We start from the raw sequence: 19,185 nt of genomic DNA on the forward strand, positions 1-19,185 counted from the left end.
GATATACACAACACACACCCGGTGGGATTGACTGTCTGTGATGGATTGGACTGAGAGTGATATCTGGACGTGTGTAGATTTATGGTGATGACCCTCGGATGGCTAATTTGACCAATTCACTTGTGTAGCCTCATTTGCAAAACCCATTTGCACACAGCTTAACTAAGAAATGCAGGAAATCGACAGCAGGTGATTCATTCCTGGAAGGGAAAGGTGTATTGATGGGCAGCCATCACCTATCGGGTGTAACAAATGAACTGCTTGTCTTATTTCCTCATTTCAAGGGGCTGCAGTGACATTGACTACCACTTTGTACATATTGGTATTCATGTTGTTCTAAGAGGAAGGCAAGAAACCCCAAATCTTTCATTGGAAGTAACCAATGAAAGACAGGCACAGACAGCAGCTTCTCCTCATCAACCCAAGTGACTTGACAAGATGAGGGTCTGGCGGTCACTGGCAAGAGAACTTCAAGGGCTCTGACAGTACTTTCATGTGATGACAACTGTGAAGAAGGACTATTTGCACAAAATACAAAGATGCCTGAAACATCATCTGTACATACTTCTACACATAGCGGTTTCCCATGACCCAAAAAAGGTGTATGCTCCCTAAATTACACATGCTAAAACAACACAATTAAACCATGAACTATGGATGTGTGAAGTTGTGTTTGTTTACAACCTTTGCAAAGTTCTAACAAAAACTTCACAGCTTCATTAAGTCTGCAATGTGTTTTGCTTTGTTCCATACTTGTTAGCATCATGACAAATGAGACAATCTATGTTGTGCGTAGGCTTGACACTTACAAAAATAATCTGCATAAGATATATTTCACAGAGCAAATAGGAGCCTTGCTACAAGTATTGAGGTAATTCGCTCTCAAGTTCCACACTTGGCAATTATCAGTACCTGGGGTTTGACAATTACTGCGTGGGATTTCCTCCAAATGACATGTTTTGACCATTGAAATGAGAGATCTACTCATATTTTCCAACATACGGAAAGGCCAAAGTACGAAAACCTCGCAAAACTAAACACATATTCTGGATGTTGCAGCCTTGGTTATTCCATCCTTCCCCTCCCTATCTCCACCCGGACAGGACAGCATCCGCAAGAGGGAGCTATGGGGGAGGTGGTGATCCTGGGGACCAATTCACAAACATAAACTTACACTTCTGTTTAGGTTTACTACTTTTCGGTAATCACAAAGGTAAACATAGACCAAAAGTCTAACTTTACTATTTTTCTGTATTCACCAAGGTAAACTTAGACCAAAAGTCTAACTTTACTACTTTTTGGTTTTTACAAAGGTAGACTTAGACCAAAAGTCTAACTTTACTATTTTTCTGTATTCACAAAGGTAAACTTAGACCAAAAGTCTAACTTTACTATTTTTCTGTATTCACCAAGGTAAACTTAGACCAAAATTCTAACTTTACTATTTTTCTGTATTCACCAAGGTAAACTTAGACCAAAAGTCTAACTTTACTACTTTTTGGTTTTTACAAAGGTAGACTTGGACCAAAAGTCTAATTTTATTAGTAGCAACTATCCTTTGTGAATACCAAAGAGTAGTAAAGTTAGACTTTTGTCCTAAGTTTACCTTTGCGAATGCGGAAAAGTAGTAAACTTACACAAAAGTGTACGTTTTCCTTTGTGAATCACACCCATGGTTTTTAAAGTTCATCGTACCATGGACGTCAACATATAGCTGTAGGTATATCCATTCACTCCAACTGCGATTCTTTCTGGCCCGTGATGATGACGTCAATGGTTTGCTAAACAAAGGTTAGAAACCCTTTAAAGGTGAGACTGATTTGTTTAAAGCTACACCAGAGGCTGCCTGAGCTGACCTCTGCTTGCAACTAGTGTCAATAAGCATTGGCAAATCCAATAGATCTGGCCTTGGAATAGAATATATGATGCAACTTAAATGTGACATCCATATGTTTGTAATAAAAATGTTATATTTAAAATGAATGTACTTTTGCACATAATAGTAATAGAACTACTTCCTAGCTGGCAGGTGCATTTTGAACAGCTATAGGAAACCTTTTTAGTTTAAATGCACATTGCTTGAAATATGAATCTTATTGAGGCAATGATAAGGAACTACGGTATTTAAATTAGTGTAACCTTTACACATACTTCAACCACACAACAACTAAAATCAATAATAAAAGACTAAAGAATGGAAAGAAAGAGGTCATTGGCAAAGTATTATCCCATCATCACTGGTACTGAACTGTAATTTTTAGGTGGATAATCACGTGATCCGCAAAACAGCTGCCATCACAGCTCAAAAGAGCCAATGGCTGAATGAATAAAGAAGGATGGTCCAAAGTCCCTCTATGTATGTATATATGAACATATTCTTTATCTATGCTTTTTTATTACTTGAGGCTGGGGAGACAACAGAAATTGTCCCTAGACAAGATCTGATATTGATGCCCCTCCTTGAGGGAATGTATATTAACAGATATTGTGACAATTTCTATAGGCAACTTATTACTTATATATGAATAGACCCAGGACTGTGTTGTAATGGGTCACCCACCTTTTGGAGGATATGCTTATTTCTCAGGAACAACTTCACGTTCACTGGTCCGCATCAGCCGTGGCTGTGCGGGTTGAGTGGAACGCAGCTCCTGATCTTCTGTCTCTCCCAAACTCCCGGTCCTTGGTATTGAAGTTCATGAGTGCCTTTATCATCCACCGTTGAAATGGAGGTATAATGTTGTAAGTGGGTGCAGGACATGGCCGCCAGACAGGCCCTCCTGCTTTGATTCTGAATGTTTGACCGCACTTTAAGGGCAGGGCATATCTTTCACCGGGTCAGGCATTGAACTCCCTTAGTGAATGGCCATGATCGTAGTCCAATCCTGCTGTGCTCTGGGATTTAGACCTGGCCTTTAAATTGACCCTGTGCTTCAATCACTGACACCCTGGCTCCGATAGGAGCATCTCTGATGCAAATGATGGTGTTTGCGATGTGATACATCACCTCATTTATGAGCCCCGCTTTGAGGGATTGAGGGTATGTTGTTCACCATAACTGGCAAATTTCCATTGTTTTTTTTAGATCAGGGCTATAATGATCCTTGGCCTTAAATATTTTAAGGGGATTTTCAATGGCCTAAATAAAGAATACCTTCCCGTTTCAGTGATTTCTCAGATTCCTTTTTACACATGGCCAGAGAAAGAAAGTCCTGTGCCTAGCTGAAGGCTGAGCGCTGCATCCTTGGGCTTTGGGCTCATCGCTCGGACGAGCTCAGGTTAGCCTTTAGCTGTGTGCAAAGGGGCCTGGGCACCAATAGTGGCCATCAGACAGGCCCTACAACCAAACCCTGCACCCTCGTACCTCACTGTCCGCTGCCAAGGGCCATGTGCAGCAAGCGCTTGGTAGGGAAACACTCCATCAAGCGCATACAACTTATTGTACCTTTTTGATGGCCAGCTTCTAGTTCTGTTGGACCTCCTGCGTGGTGTGTGCTTGTGGGTCGCCTGCTAGAGGTATTTCACTGTGCGCTCTTCTATAGTAATGTCCACATTCCGGAATGTTGTTTGTCCTGCTTACATTGGGGTACTGTGGGTTCCACAGTTTAGATATACACAGATGAGGACATGGGGATGGCCCCTAGCCATTCTTGCGTTGCCTCTCGGCTTGCACGCTGGGTTTGGCTGTTGTTTTTCTTCACAGTTGGAGGCGCTTTGGGGTGTACCAGCCCATATACTAATATTTTAAGGAAAGCCAGTGAGTGTGCCCGGAAGTCTCTCTACCTCAGGCACTGTCCCCATGCTTTTGATTAAATCGTGCATCTAAGGTTAGTTAGTGCCTGTAGCAAATGATGCAATATGTTCTGTGGGCAACGACATACGCACCTGACCTGATGTGTGCTCTATTCAATGTCTTACCTTTTTCCAAAGTAGAATGACCAATCTTTGCTCTTTCGGGTCCTCCTTGGTCAGCATCTGTGCTGGGTCCATATATTGTGTAACCTCTATGTACACGCAGGGTGCTGATGACGTCCTTTTTGCGTGAACAGGACATGTCCTCACATGCATGTTTCTGGGTCTGTTTGGTGTGTTGTGTACATTGAGTGCCTTCAGTTTAATGCACCTGTATAACTTAGCATAATATTCCTTTGTTCTAGATTGCAGGATGCTTGTGAAGGTATTCTAAATGCTCTCTCCAAAACCCCTGCTGCAGGCCCGAGAACTGAGCGCGCTCCCAGGCTCGGCTGAGCGCGCGCAGAACGCGCTCCCAGGCTCGGAGCTGTCTCCTCCTCAGCCCGGAGCAATTAGGAGTCATGAACAATGGATTAGCAATTAATGAGCTTTTCCGATTCATTGACTTCCTGCGCTTGTAATTGGCCCGTGCCGGTGCTAAGGACAGACTCTGGGAGCGTTTAAAGAAAGTCGTCTTCGCGCGCAGCTTCACTGGTCCCAGACCCTGGATAAGCAGAAAAGGAATGACAGCCAGAGAATGAGTGAACTTAATGAGTGCGCGCCTGAGGACAGGCCGCGGAGGGGGAGGGGGCGGAATTGTGCCCCTGAGTTCTGTACTTGGGAAACGCGTGCCCATTGGACGGGTGTCGCGTGGCCAGGGATACTTTCATTCGCATTTCAGCATGAGCAAACGTGAATCTCCCAAAAACTGGGAAACAATGATTTTGTAAAAGCTTTACCCACACCCGTTAACAAAGTAAATATGCTTGCAAGCTGCATGCTCACAAGAGGCACCCACCAACCTGTTGTCCAACACCCAATAGGGATGGATATACGTACTAGCGCCAAGACCAACAAACGTAGAGACACCAATGTGCACATTATTCCAAAAAAAGGTTCATCCACCTCAGCTCCTTCCTGGAGTGTCGAGGTGATCCGTCATGTGGGGCCCAAGAAAAGGGGGAGGTCCCAAAACACATTTTCACCATAAAACTTTCCATTGGTATTTTGTACAGCCCTACAGCCAAAATGCCTGAATGGAATTACACCGAATTTGGCAGATCTTGATACAGAAAGCGTGCTGTTTGGGATTTGGCGTAAATCTGTTCAGTGGTTTTTGTGAAGTTAAGGTTCAAACATTATAGGTCTTTCAGACCGCGGGTACATTTGTGGCACTTCCACGCATCCACCTATGGATTTTGGCGCAATTTCAGATTTACCATTACTGGTTGACCTGGAAATGCGTGAAAATGCTACGACTCCCCAGGTTAGGCGTAACAAAGAGAAATATCTGTATTTCTTCAAAGAGGAAAATGCCTCAAATTATTGTTTTTGTTCAGAAAGGTGTTCCTTCTGGTGCAGGGCAGGGTGATATATATCTGTATATTAGTATAACTGCTGTGGGTAGGTTAGTGAATATGCATAAGCTGTGGTACATAATCACTGCGTAGCTGACAGCCCTCTAAAAATAAAATCTGTGCATATTTACATGCACATCTTTGTGAATGCTCCGCTTTCTACATGTCCCAAAATGCAAATGAACACACATGTAAATTGTGTTTCTGTTTGTACAGAAAGTTTCACAAATTGATGAACCAGGAGTACAGTGTGATGGCGCTAGCCCTCTTCCTTCAAAGCCAGGTACCCCACATGGCTAAACTAGTTCTCTGTGGGAAACGTGTAGGAGTCTCTCATATTTTAATATTCCAAAGTCATTTAAAAGAACCACTTTCATGAGCAAGTATACTTCTTTCTCATTATTTATTCTTTTTTATGGCATTTCTTCATATGAATAATTGCAGTAGAGTTCCATACAACATCTGACGTGTTTTGCTGTCTTTTACTGTTCCACTTTCTCTAAGCTTGAGCTAATCTGCAGTTTCTTCTTTATGGTGCCGCCACATTAAAAGTGGACCTTTTATCTCAAGTTATTTCATTTTGGCCATTATTTTTAGTGGGTCTTGATTTGATGGTTACATCTTAGGTAGAAGTCTAAATTAGGAGGTACACATGCCCACAATACAGCAACAGAAATCAAGTAGAAATGCTGAGCATTTAGATGTCTCGCCTCTTTTAAAGAAGAATAAATATTTAGAAAGAAGTGTGTTTTTATTACATTATGTGTTTTATCTTTACCCTGCATGTATATCGTTTATGTATGTGATCTGTGTGCACTTGTCTTGTAAATTTTGCGATTACATAAATAGCGATTTTTGCATTTGGGATGATGCATCCCAAATGCAAAAATTGCGGTCGCAAAGGGTACAACGATGCATGTGCCCCTAAGGGCCGTATTATGAGTTTGGTGGTCCCGAGGAATGCCGAATCGGTGGTGGCGGCCTGAGCGTGGAGACCTCAGCGATCCGACCGCTATATTACAAGTTGGGTAGATCGCCTTTGCGAGAACCACCACTGGACCGCCAAGATTACCAGCAGACCGCTGAGTTTGCAACCCGGGAAAGCATCCAACATAGTGCGGTACAGGGGAGCTGCACTGCAATTCGTATTACCAATTGCCTGTTTCAGAACAGACTGCGGCAGTTTAACCGCCGGCTTCAAGGTGGCGGTGATGAAGGCATTGGGGTGCGTACTCACTTCTTTCTTTTTCTTCCAGGCAGATTCAACAATATTAAGCTAAATAAAAATGTTGACCCATTACTATGCGCCATTGACGTACACTCCTTGTATACCTCGATTCCACATGACCTAGGTTTACAAGCAATGGAATCTTTTCTGATTAACACTGACAAGAACGAGGATTTGAAGAAATTTATATTAGAACTTATGCATTTTACCCTATACTACAGCTATTTTATCTGGCAAGACCGATTTTACACCCAACTCACAGGTACATCTATGGGCAATTGCGCAGCTCCTGCGTATGCAAATCTTTTTATGCATAGGTTTGAGTTAGATCAAATTCTATCAAAATCCATCTGGCAAGACAATCTGATCACCTATCATCGATACATTGATGAAATTTTCTTAATAGGCAGAGAAACGGATTTACTTCAGGCTATTAGCCTGATTAACACCATTGACGATAGGATACAGTTCACGTATACCTTGGACAAGAAAATAATCTATTTTTTTGGATTTTGAAATCACAGTACAAAATCATGAGCTCATAACAACTGTTCACCAAACCCACAGACAAAAACAACTTCTTACACTTTTCCAGTTTTCATCAAATTAGTTTGAAAAAACATTTGCCATATTCACAACTTCTCAGAGCCAAACGCATTTCATCTACTCTGGAGCTATACCAGGAGAATAAAATTGAAATCATTTCAAAATTTAAGCAAAGAGAGTACCCAGACACAATTCTGAAACAAGCAGAAGAAAGAGCTGAAACAAAAAACAGAAATGATTTACTGAAACTAAACAAACAAATTAAGCAGAATGATGGAAGAATGGTCTTTGTGTCCAAGTGCTCGACAAGAAGTCAAAAAATTAAATCGACCATTCGCAAATATTGGCCATTACTACAGGCAGAAACTGATTTTAAAGGCATATTTCACCAATTTCCAATTTTCGCTTATCAACGCACAAAAAATCTCCATCAATTCTACGGATGAAAATGGATAAAATTGATCAATCATATACAGGCACCATTCCATGCCATAACTGTAGCAGTTGTAACAATATAATAAAAGGAACGACTCTCAGGCATCCTACTCAAGGGACTCCCATCAGTTTAAAAGTATCTGCTACTTGTTACACCAGCAATGTAGTGTATTTACTTAAATGCCCCTGTGGATTACCATATGTAGGGAAAACTGAACGTAAAATCAAAATACACCTTACAGAACATAAAAGCAACATACGGCTGGAGATTCCGAAATCAACGGTGGCAGTACATTATTCTACCATGAACCACAACATCAGCCAATTGCGTTTTTGATTTTAGAACACGTCGCTATTAAAGAAGGCAGCGATAACAAGATATTCTTGTTACAACGTGAACTATACTGGATACACAATCTTAATTCACTGCATCCGAAAGGTCTCAATGAACGCCTTGAATTTAGTTGTCACTTATAATTCTAGTTATCTAGTATTTTCATCGATGTACCCTTTATGAAATCAGTTGCTTTTCGTTGCTTGCGATTGCATTGTACATAATAGTATGTTTATATGTCCTTAAGTGTCCTTTTACCATATGTGATCTTCCATAGATCACCCTTGAAATAGTTTCTCTCTCATTTAGATTTTGTCGATACTTTATTATCGCTTATACACACACCATCACGCTGATTACAAGAAAAAATTCATAAGACACATAGTTGGTACATACACATTTCAGTACCGATTTTTGTTTTCACTTTGCACTTTTTTCAGTGGGATATCTGTCTTTCTTCTTCATTCTGACTCACAGCGTCTATCGTCACTTTCTATCATTCCTAGTGGTTCACTTCCGGGTTCCCGTGTTAATTAGTACTGGGTTCACAAACGCCGGCACAGACGACGAAGCCGCGATCACATTGAAACGGAGCACGCTCGTTCTTGAGCTTGATTCACAGGTAACGATGGAACACGACCACGTTTTCTGATCTACACAGTACTTTCTAACATTTGATACCTGGGCTATAATTAGAACTGTCTCAAGCACAACTTCCCTGCTTAATTTGAGTACACGATTTGTCTTTGGGAGAATTGTTTTTATTTTATTTCACGAGTTTCCGGTCCAATCACTGCTATTTCGCAACATTACCGGTCTGCACGTTTCCGTTTTGATTCACTTTCAGTTACCCATTAGTTGCGTTTCATCTTCATTACTCACGATTACTTTCCGCACCTCATTTTCGCATATTTCTGTCACCGGTGGTGAAGGTCTTCGGCATGATCTATTACGCATAACATTATTATTTTGTTCTTGCCACGCATTCGGCTCGAGGTAGACTTAGAATACTATTTTATTTTTTAGGGATTTCCCCCTGAAGAAGGGTTGGACCCGAAATGCATCGGGGATATGTTTAACAATTCCTGTGGATTGTAAAAATGGATGATCATATACGTTGTTTGTAATGATGACTACAATTACAATTACGAAATACCATTAAGCACCTACTATCTGGGAAACATGGAGGAATAAAAATACATACGATTCATAATTAATGGACAATATACTTGATTAAGCGACTCGTTTCGCTCAGGAGTGCTAATTAGAGGTGTCGCTCCAGTGGCGAGGGCCGTTCTTCTTTGTGTATTACACAGTAGTTGAAATGCACACACAGGCATTGATATATTTGGTAAAAGTACTCACCACCGCTGCAAGATACCCACCTCCCCACCGCCGGCCCCATGGTCAATTCGTAATACAGCGGTCTTTGGCCCGCCAGCCTCGTGGGGTACTGGTGGGGGTGGACGCAGTCCTACGGTGGTCAGATCGCCAAACTCATAATAAGGCCCTTAGTCGAATAAATGAGGAATGTGGTATTACTGCATGTTTTTATGCCATGCCGAGCTGCAAAACTCAGAATATATGTCTTTCCTCTGCACAAACTCTATTAGCTTTTCCTGACAAAAGTGTGGTTTTATCATCTAAATTATCAGTTTGATTCGAGCACTGAATTGGGATTACGAATGTAATGGAAAGAGAGACTACCACTATTAATATTTTTCATAATGTTTCTTAGGACTGTGAAGCAGAAGGTTTCTCGCAAGACCTGACCTGATGACGGTCTCTTTCCTACTTCACAACCAGCCAAAACAAAATCACAAATTGATTTGGCTGTGTCTATTATATTGCACCAGCACTGAGATGGGCTAACAGATGCCACTCATGTTAATAGGATCTGACAGGCCGCAGCTGCAGTCACATTTACTATCCTTACATAAGGTGGCCTGGTGACCCAGTAGACTAATGCATCCACTGAAGGTATCTGTGTTAGACCTCATGGGCACCGGCTCAAATCCAGCAGGCCGACTCAGACTTTCATTCTTCCTAGGTCGATAACTGAGTACTATTGCGTTTATTCAGTGCCAAGGAGGCATGCGCATTAAAAATACATATACCCAATGAGTGACTGCATTAAATTGGTCTGGCTGTTTTACAGTTGGAAATGAACTGATACAGGCTAGATTTTTTTCTGCTGCCAGTTATATTATCTTTACAGCCACTTGCTAGATAATCCCCCTCCCAGAGCCTTTCCAATATATCTCTTCACTAAAAAATGCACAAATACGTGACCCATCGATGGCTGGCACGAGGCCTCGTTTATGAAAGATGTGAACATAAAATGTAGAGTGCGGGGAAATAGGACAATTACATCTTAGCACATTGTGTATCGATTTTAGCCTTTAGTGATGTGGAAAACTACAGCCGGCTCATTTTTTTACACGTTTATGTTGTAATTATTATGCAACGGTGTGAAACAAAAATAATTTACTACACTTGAAGCGCTGGTGTTATACAATTAGGTTTCCCTTTGATGCTGGTGTGTAAAAACAGGAGCTCACGTGCTTCTGGGTTCCAAGCTGGTTTTGTTGTGTTCGGTATTTTTTGCACGTCACAATTACAAATTACCTTATACTCTTCTGCCGGAGTCTGATGCAGGAAGGGACAGTTGTTGGATTCTGCATAACAAGTTTTAGGCGCCCACTCGGGTCATCTGAGATGCTATAGCTCTCGACTATACGCAGCCATAAGTGTCTAATACATGGCATACCTTGGAGTGAGTGTCCTTTGGGTCCACCTCCTGTTCATGATTGGATGACTCTGTTGTCTTTCTCAGTTGTCTGCTCTTGATTCCTCCCTATTCCTGAGTTTTTCCTGTCTAAGAGCATCAAAGTCTTACAGTGCTATGAATGAATGAATTGTATCCTTTTGCTCCATTCTTGAGAGGACTCTTTTTTTTATTTTATATTCAGTACTTCATTGATCCTGCCCATAACCCATTTCCACCTAAAAAAGTGTATAAAGCAGCATACTGGAATATGGTTAAGATCAAGCGCTTTTCATCCACAATAAGATCTACTATGTGTAGGCGTTTTTTGGAACTTAAACATGAGACCGAGCTTGAAACTTATTGGGAGGTGATCACTAAACCCCATGATAGGAAGCGGTATCATCAATTTAGGGTGGGTTCCCTCCCGTTAAAAGAATTTAAAAAATGCTGGGACTCAAGGTCGGATGATAAATGCTCTACATGCCCAGCACAGACTGAAACAATAGCCCATATGGTGTTTGTATGCCCTGCTTACAAGCATCCTAGGATAAAATGGCTCAAACTTGTTTGCCTCAATATGGGCACTAGATCAAGGATGGAGGCATTAAGGATTTTGAAAACTAATACTCAGGATTCAATCGTAATTGCAGTTGCCAAATTTCTGAGCTAGATGTGGGTTATCCGTGCTAAAAATATGAGGGGCCATAACTCTAGTCAGGTTTTATATTGATAATTTTACAAAGAGTTAGGGCATGGGACCAGCATAGTAGTATTATGTTTGCTTTGACACACACTTCTGTGTCTGACAGTGTGTTACTTAGTGTGTAAAGTATTTTGACATACGATTTTTGGTGGTCTTATGGCCACCATTGCTTGTATGTATATATGTATATATAAATATATATGTCTATGTATGTGTATATATGTATGTACTATTGTATATTTTTATATTTTTTAATTATCACGTGTTTTATATACTGAGGGCCCTTTACTTCTAAATGTTGGTCGTTGACTTTTATATTCTTTCAAATCATGGACTTTTAATATGACCTGTTTTAAAAAAAAGTTTTTGTAACTTTTTGTCTTTTATGATTGATACAATCGAAATAAAGACTTATGACTGACTGACTGAAGTGCTTGTTGTTCCTTCCTTTTCCGCCATACTTATTCTTCTTTCTTCATGCTGCTTTCATTCCTCTTGCCTGCCCCTTACTTACCATTCTTATCTCTGTCCCGCTCCTTTGATTTTTTAAATTTTTGCCTAATTATTTTATTAAGAGGACCAGGCACCTCCAAAGTGCTGCTGGGCTGCTCAATCTATTGTTTGCATTACCCTGCATGCTGTTTTAATTCACTCTCATATCTCTCCTGCTCTGGATGCTCCCCACACCTCTGCCTGTGATTTATTTACTTTTTTGTGAGAACCTGGCAGGTGCAAAATGTTGGTGGGCCATTCAGATTATTAGGGTGCACTCCTTATTTTATTTTTTAAAAACATTTAAATAAACAATTGCCACCGGCGTCATGACACATGTGCATGCATGTGTCAGGACACACGCTTATGCATATGTAACGATGATTGCATTCACATCAGGGGCCATCTTGGAATGGGATTTCTTTAATAGGTAACCCAATCCAAGATGGCCGGCCATTCATGCATCTCAATGCTTGTGCACCCATGTGATTGGAAAAAGCAGGTACAATAGCGTGCCCGATTAGAGATGAAACCTATTGGCTTTGCCAATGCTTGTTTTTCATATTTCCTACCGGCACCTGCTTGTGCTATGCTGGCCATGTTTTTTCTGGGCAGCGGTTTTGTAGTTTATCAAAAGCATTTTATTTCTTGCTGGTTTATTTAAGTCATTTAAAGTTAAATACTCAGCTCTCCCATAAACGTTTGAGCTCGATATTGAGGAGCGCCTTGAGCAAATCACCAACGCACTTCAGTTCTCACGTCCCCCAGCAACACCAGATCGCCAACAGAGGGCCAACACAAGACTACAAATGGAGCTGGATCCAGGGAGCCCTAAACCAACTCAAAAAGCAAGCATGAATAGGCTCCACAGCTGTTGCAGAGACTGATTGGGCAGGAAAGCTTAGAATCTGCTCATGGAATATCAGTGGGCTGTCAAACAAATTAGCAGACAATGAGGCTTTTAAATGTTTGCGCTCCTTCCAGATCATCATGCTGCAAGAGACAAGAGTAGAAAAGGTGCCTGCGATTCCAGGTTACATTAGCTACTCAGTTCCTGCCACAAAAGTAGCCATCTACGGCCACCAATGCGGGGGCCTAGCAATTTAAATGTAGACTGTTCAAAAAGGCAATCACAACATGAAGCCGGCAGCATGGAGCGGTTGGCAAATTTTTCTAACCACTCTGAAGCAAGACCTAGGGGCGCTTAACCTGGCGCTGATGAACATATATATATATGCACCCTCAATAGAGGCATCAAAATAGTTAACCAATGAACACCTGAAAATGAAAATTTCTCCTATTTATTTGTTTATTAGGATGTGAACATACACAATCATGACAAACAAAAACAAAAATAACCCACAGAAAACAACATACTAAAAATTACACATAATCGATCACAGGAGTGTTAAACTATAACTCAAATATTACAGACATACCGTCTGTCGCAGTCACTTATGCAGTGTTAAGGGGAAAGAGTGTACATGTAACCACGATAATCGTGTCTGTGAGCGATATTAGTTGGTTGCATTCAATCTGACCTTACATCAGTCTCATGGCTGTCAAACAACTGCTGATATTTTCTTGAATATGTCAATTTGTCAGACAATCACCTGTACCCCTCTCCATTTTTAGGCAAGTTCATCAAGGTTCTTTCGCCTCACTTTCGGCTACATAATTCCTGTATAAACCCCAAACGTTTTTAGAACGGCTCTGAAAGGGGGAGAAGTTCACTGTATAATTCTGTTTGCATATTACAGAATGTCTTTAGACCAGCTAGATATAGTGGGGACCAGACCGTGGGCCCAATGTATCGCAACTCTGCGTTTTGCCAGCAGCAGTCCGATATCAACTAACCGTCTAACTTCTTTCGGCAAGCACTTTGAGTGGCCCAGCAATGCCAATAACGGGTCTGGAGTTAGCGCCATGCCAATAATTTCGCCTAGCGTTATAAATATTAGTTTCCATTAATTGGCAACCCCTGGACATAGCCAAGGTAGGTGGAGAAATCCTGCTGGGCAAGCTCTACATCTTTCGCATTCTTCAGAGTCCCGCAGGCCATAGCGGTGCAGTATGGCTGGGGTGTAGTAAACTCTATTGAGGAATTTGAAATGGATTAACCTGTGCCGCTCGTTCAGTGAGACACGCTTCTTGGTCTCACAGCAGTATTTCCAAGTAGTGTCATCTAAATTCTCCCCAATCTCACTCTGCCATTCTAGTCTGGCCTTGATGTAATAATTTTTGCGGTAGTCCAGTGTGATATTATATATGTTGGAGACTATCTTTGTGGGAGAGTCAGTTCGCAGTAGATAAGTAAAGGCTGCCATTTCAGGCAGCTCCAACATTTCGTCTCCCAATGTCTCCCTCAGTGCATGTCTCATTCTATGAAAGAGGAACTGAGCGAGTGGTGTGCTATCATGCCCTTCAGCCTTTATCTCAGCCCACCCCCGCGCTTTGCCCTCCATGAACAGGTCCCCGATTGTATTAATGTTCATTGACTCTAGGGTGCATATTACTTCCTTCTCCTTACATAACAGTATCCAATGGCACCATGTAATGAATTTGCTTTTCACAAAAAGGACACACCCAAACCTTGCACTCCCACTCTGGAGGCAAATATACCACTGCACCTGTAAATAATACACTTTGAGCAGCACTCCCTAAAGATGAGGAAAGGACGCAGCACTCCCTTTAGGCGAGGCAAGAAAACTAATTCAGATACATTTGGATACTTTGAGCAGCACTCCCTAAAGACGAGGAAAAGACACAGCACTCCCTTTAGGTGAGGCATGTAAACAAATTCAGGTGCATTTAAAAAAACACACACAAGTTTATTAATGCAATGTTTAGAACGGTAGGCCAAATATATTAGTAAATGCAGATTCTCAGGTATCAAACACTTTAAATGAACAAGTAAAATAAAATGCAGTATATACAAGTAGCAAAGAGTAGAAAATATATACAAATGGTTAGGAACACCTCACCGATTGAATTTGCATCATCCTTGCCAACTCAAGCTGGGGAAGCCCTTCAACAGCCCCGGAAGGAGTTCATTCAGGACTCAAGTTCCGTAACCTCCACAGCAATACATCTATTCTGTGGTGAACTTCCACCTGGCCCCGTAGGTTCCCAGCTTTAGTACCATTACTCAACGTGGGGCGAACCTTCCAGAAAACCTCACCCCCTTCTCATTGGAAAAAACCAAGCTGGCTGTACCAGTCGGCGTCAAGGCCAAGACGGTGGCTGGCCAATCTCCCATATTTTGACTCCGAGGCATAGTTGTACATTAAATAAAAGCAATCGCTCAGAAAAACAGAAAGACCTTGAACTGTGAAACGCAAACACTGCTGTGCACGCAGAAGCAAGGCAAAGTCAGAAAACAAGATGACATGAGGCCATGTCAAAGCCAATAGTAGGAACTCATAATTCTCATAACCCAAACAACTTGCAAGCACTGCTGTGCACGCAGAAGCAAGGCAAAGTCAGAAAACAAGATGACATGAGGCCATGTCAAAGCCAATAGTAGGAACTCATAATTCTCATAACCCAAACAACTTGCAAGCAGTGCTGTGCACGCAGAAGCTAGGCAAAGTAAAAAAACAAGATGACATGAGGCCATGTCAAAGGCAATAGTGAAAGTCAGAAAACAAGATGACATAAGGCCATGTCAAAGCCAACAGTACTGTTCTACTCCGTGACAGCTCTCACTAAAAACAGCATGATTATAAGACGGAAGAGAAGCAGGCATATGCAGGACCATCCTACATTAAGGCTAGGGTAAAATAACACACTAAAGTCAGTTAAAATGGTGGTAGTCGAAGGTCATCATAGGATGCTCAACCACAAGAGTGGCTCTTTCATTACACACCATTCTATTGGGGTTAAAGGGGAGTATAGTATAGCGTATAATTTTTAATAATACTGGTTGAACCTATTAGCTATGTCCACTGGGTCTCTTAGAATTTCGCCTCCCTTCTGCATGTATTTCAGTCACACCAGTCGTATCTCTTCTACTTCTCAAAAGAGTCACCAGAACCAAGCCCGGTCGTTCTCCCTCCAGTGGGTGTGGTCTGTAGCATATTTTCCCATATGTTTTACTTCGTCATCTGCAGTGTCATGGTATTCCTTTAGGGTTGCTTTTAGTTCCTCCTCCACCCGGTCTCCCTCCCCAGCTAGCATGTCTCACTCTAGTTCCCTCAAACGGTCCTCTAGATTATCTAGCCTCTTTCTGATTGATCGTATGACACCCAACTGTTTGGCCATGGCTATTCCAAATATATATGCCTTGAAGGTTTCTCATACCATTGAGAACTTATCTACCGAACCAATGTTTATGTCAAAAAAATTATCTATAGCCTCTGACATCTCAGTTTTAAAAAGTTATCTAACACCAAATATGGCAGAAACCGCCAAGTGAAGGTAGCAAGTCTCTTCTGTGGGCATTCCATGACCAAAACTATTGGGGAGTGATACAAATAAGACCGAGGGTGAACCTCGCATGTTCGGATCTGAGTTTAGTGCCCCGGAGGCACACCAGTAGTCGATCCTGGTGTGTAGGACATGTGGGGCTGAATAGTGCGTGAAGCCTCCCTGATTAGGCGAGCGCGTCCGCCAGACATCCAACAGGTCTAGCTGGATGGCCACATCCAGAATGGCCCTGGCGGCTGCTGAAGGGCATCAGGTTGGGCCACCCGAGCGATCCCGATCTGGGTCCAACACACAATTTAAGTCACCCACCCAAAGCAGTGGTAGTGTTTTATACTTACATAGTCTCCCCAATAAATCTAGATAGAATTGTGGATTGTCGTAATTAGGCCCATATATGTTCACAGTTATCATATCTAGTCCTCGTCCACGGCATCTAGAGATGACAAATCTGCCCTCGGGGTCCGACTCCAGTGCTTCCAGCATGATCCCTGACTTTAGGCCTACCCAAGTGAGTACCCCTCTGGCATGATTGGGGAACCCCGCCACATGAAAGGATCCATGCACCCGTCTGCTTGTTAGCATTTTACTATTAGTGGGCAAGTGTGTCTCTTGCAAGAGCGCAATATCTATCCCATGCCGACTAAGATAAGAAGACACTTTTCTAAATTTCCTAAAGTCATTTAGGCCTCGAACATTCCATGTTAACATTTTTATACTACTGTCCTGCATCTGTGCCATGTCTAGTTACTCTGATTGAGCTTGCTCTATGTTTAACTAATATATTGCTCCCATCCCCTTCTCTGTCCTGCATTGTCCTTCGCATGTTAGAAAAGCACCAATTTAACTTTGTGATCACAAATAAACAAACCCCCCTAACGTCCCCTCCCACCCACACTATGCACTCCCCAACTTGGCATAATCAATATACCTTCCTTTGCTATGTTTTAAACAATCAATAATGACTATTTTACCAAAATAAAATGTCTGGCTTTCCGCAATGCAGTGAAAACACTCGAGGGCGGATGTTGCCGGCTCACCCTTATCTATCACACTGAGTTTGCTTTATAAATTTGCCATCTAAGCAACGATATACTTCCGTCCTCTAGTCAATCTTCTGGCGTTTGAGAACTATGATAGGTCACGGTGGCGCACCAGGCGGAGGCGTCGGTCCCAGTGATCGATGTGCACGCTCCACTACAAACATAGCAGAGAAGCTTTCTCGGCCCAATAGCAATATCAATAACTTCTCTACATATACCTCCATATGTCCCGTAAGGGTGGTTTCCGTAACGCCTGTAATTCGGATGTTGCTTCTCCGGGACCTAGCCTCCAAATCCTCCGCCTTATCCTGTAATACACTTAGGAGCTTCCCCATCTGCTTCTGCGTAGTATCCTTTTTGGACAGTTCTTCTTCTACTTCCGCCAATCTCCTCTCCGCCATATCTAGGCGCTCGGTGTGTTTGTTGAGTCGCTCAGTCATTCGATCCATGCGATTTGCTAGCGAGTCTATTTTGCCATCTATGGTGGCCAGGCTTTTTTGCATCGCTGCTAGGATGTGTTGTATGTCCCCCGTAGCTTCCTCATCCGTTTCATTTAGCTTGTCGGATTTCTGGCCCACCACAGTTTCCCTCAGCCTCAACTTGCGTTGCTCATATTGGAGCTTGGGCTGCGTCTTGTCCACCTTGCCTATGGAGTCACATTTTCCCAGCGTCAGGTGTGACTGCTCGCTGTCGTTAGTGAGTTCGCCTTCATCCCTCGTGTGTCGCGGGGCGTAGATTGCTTCCTCTCACCTCTAAGGCCCAACTCCAGGCTCTTCCTGGGAACTCCCGGCTGTCCGCCCAAGGCAAGTGCGTTTCAAAAAGGCCGTCAATACAAGGGGCGGGATGGCCCTGCGCACCAATCTCCTATGTCTTGCTGCAGGATTACTCTGTTATAAAGGGAGCAAGAGCTCCTCATAGGCAGGAGAGCCCGTTAAATAAACGCTTCCCTTTCTATCTTCAAACTGTATTATTGATGATGTCTCTCACCTCGTATCGATTTCACAGGTAATCTCCCACTGGCTCCCTTGCTGCCACATCAGTTGCAAACTCACTGCATCACTCCCAGCAGCCAGTGTTTATTATGCCATGTTTTTGTAGATGACTGCCTCTCAATTATGAGAAGGAATATGAAACAAGGGGAAAGATTCTGTAAGGTTTTCAGAGGCCGGAATCTATACAATAGCTTTCTTTAACATGCAATTGCCTCTGACACCATGGATCACAATTTTAACTTTTCTCAGCAAGCCTATTTATTGACTGCGAGTTATAATTCAATTATCACAATCTGCGATTATTTGAAACAGAGAGAACACTTCTTCATTTCGACAAACACATGTCCTTTACATAAAACAATGAAAATTCTTTACATTTTATACAGTGACTTTGTGACATATCAACAAACATAAATAAAGTACTTTAAACAAACGGAGAAATTATTACACTACAGTACTAAGGTGTCCACTTTTGTGAATCGTAGGGACTTAAACTTATTGGTTCCTCAACGTTAGCTACTTGTTTATGGTCCTGAGCAGAGTCAGAGAGAGATGTTTCATAGTAGTTCTAGAGGACAGTGACTGAATTGTTGTTTTTGCTCTGCAGGGGACAATGAAGTCTAATTATTATCCCAAATGTATCTAGATCTCTGCTAGCCGACGCGTTTCGACCTAAGTCGTATTGGACCCATATTTTGTTCGTAAGGTCTTCGTCAGGGCTCATATGTAGTTCCGATGGGACATCTTTTTCCTGTGAAAATAATGATATGCCTATTTTTAGTGTGTGTGATAAAACGGGCTATTTTTCTTAAAAACATTATTTGTTGAAAGAACTTACGTACGATCAGTTATAGGTAGCTGTCATCATCTTCGCCTATAACACACAAAGGAAAACTAATCTATGAAAT

Source organism: Triturus cristatus, chromosome 5_1 (assembly GCF_964204655.1).
Source record: "Triturus cristatus chromosome 5_1, aTriCri1.1, whole genome shotgun sequence".
Classification (NCBI taxonomy): domain Eukaryota; kingdom Metazoa; phylum Chordata; class Amphibia; order Caudata; family Salamandridae; genus Triturus; species Triturus cristatus.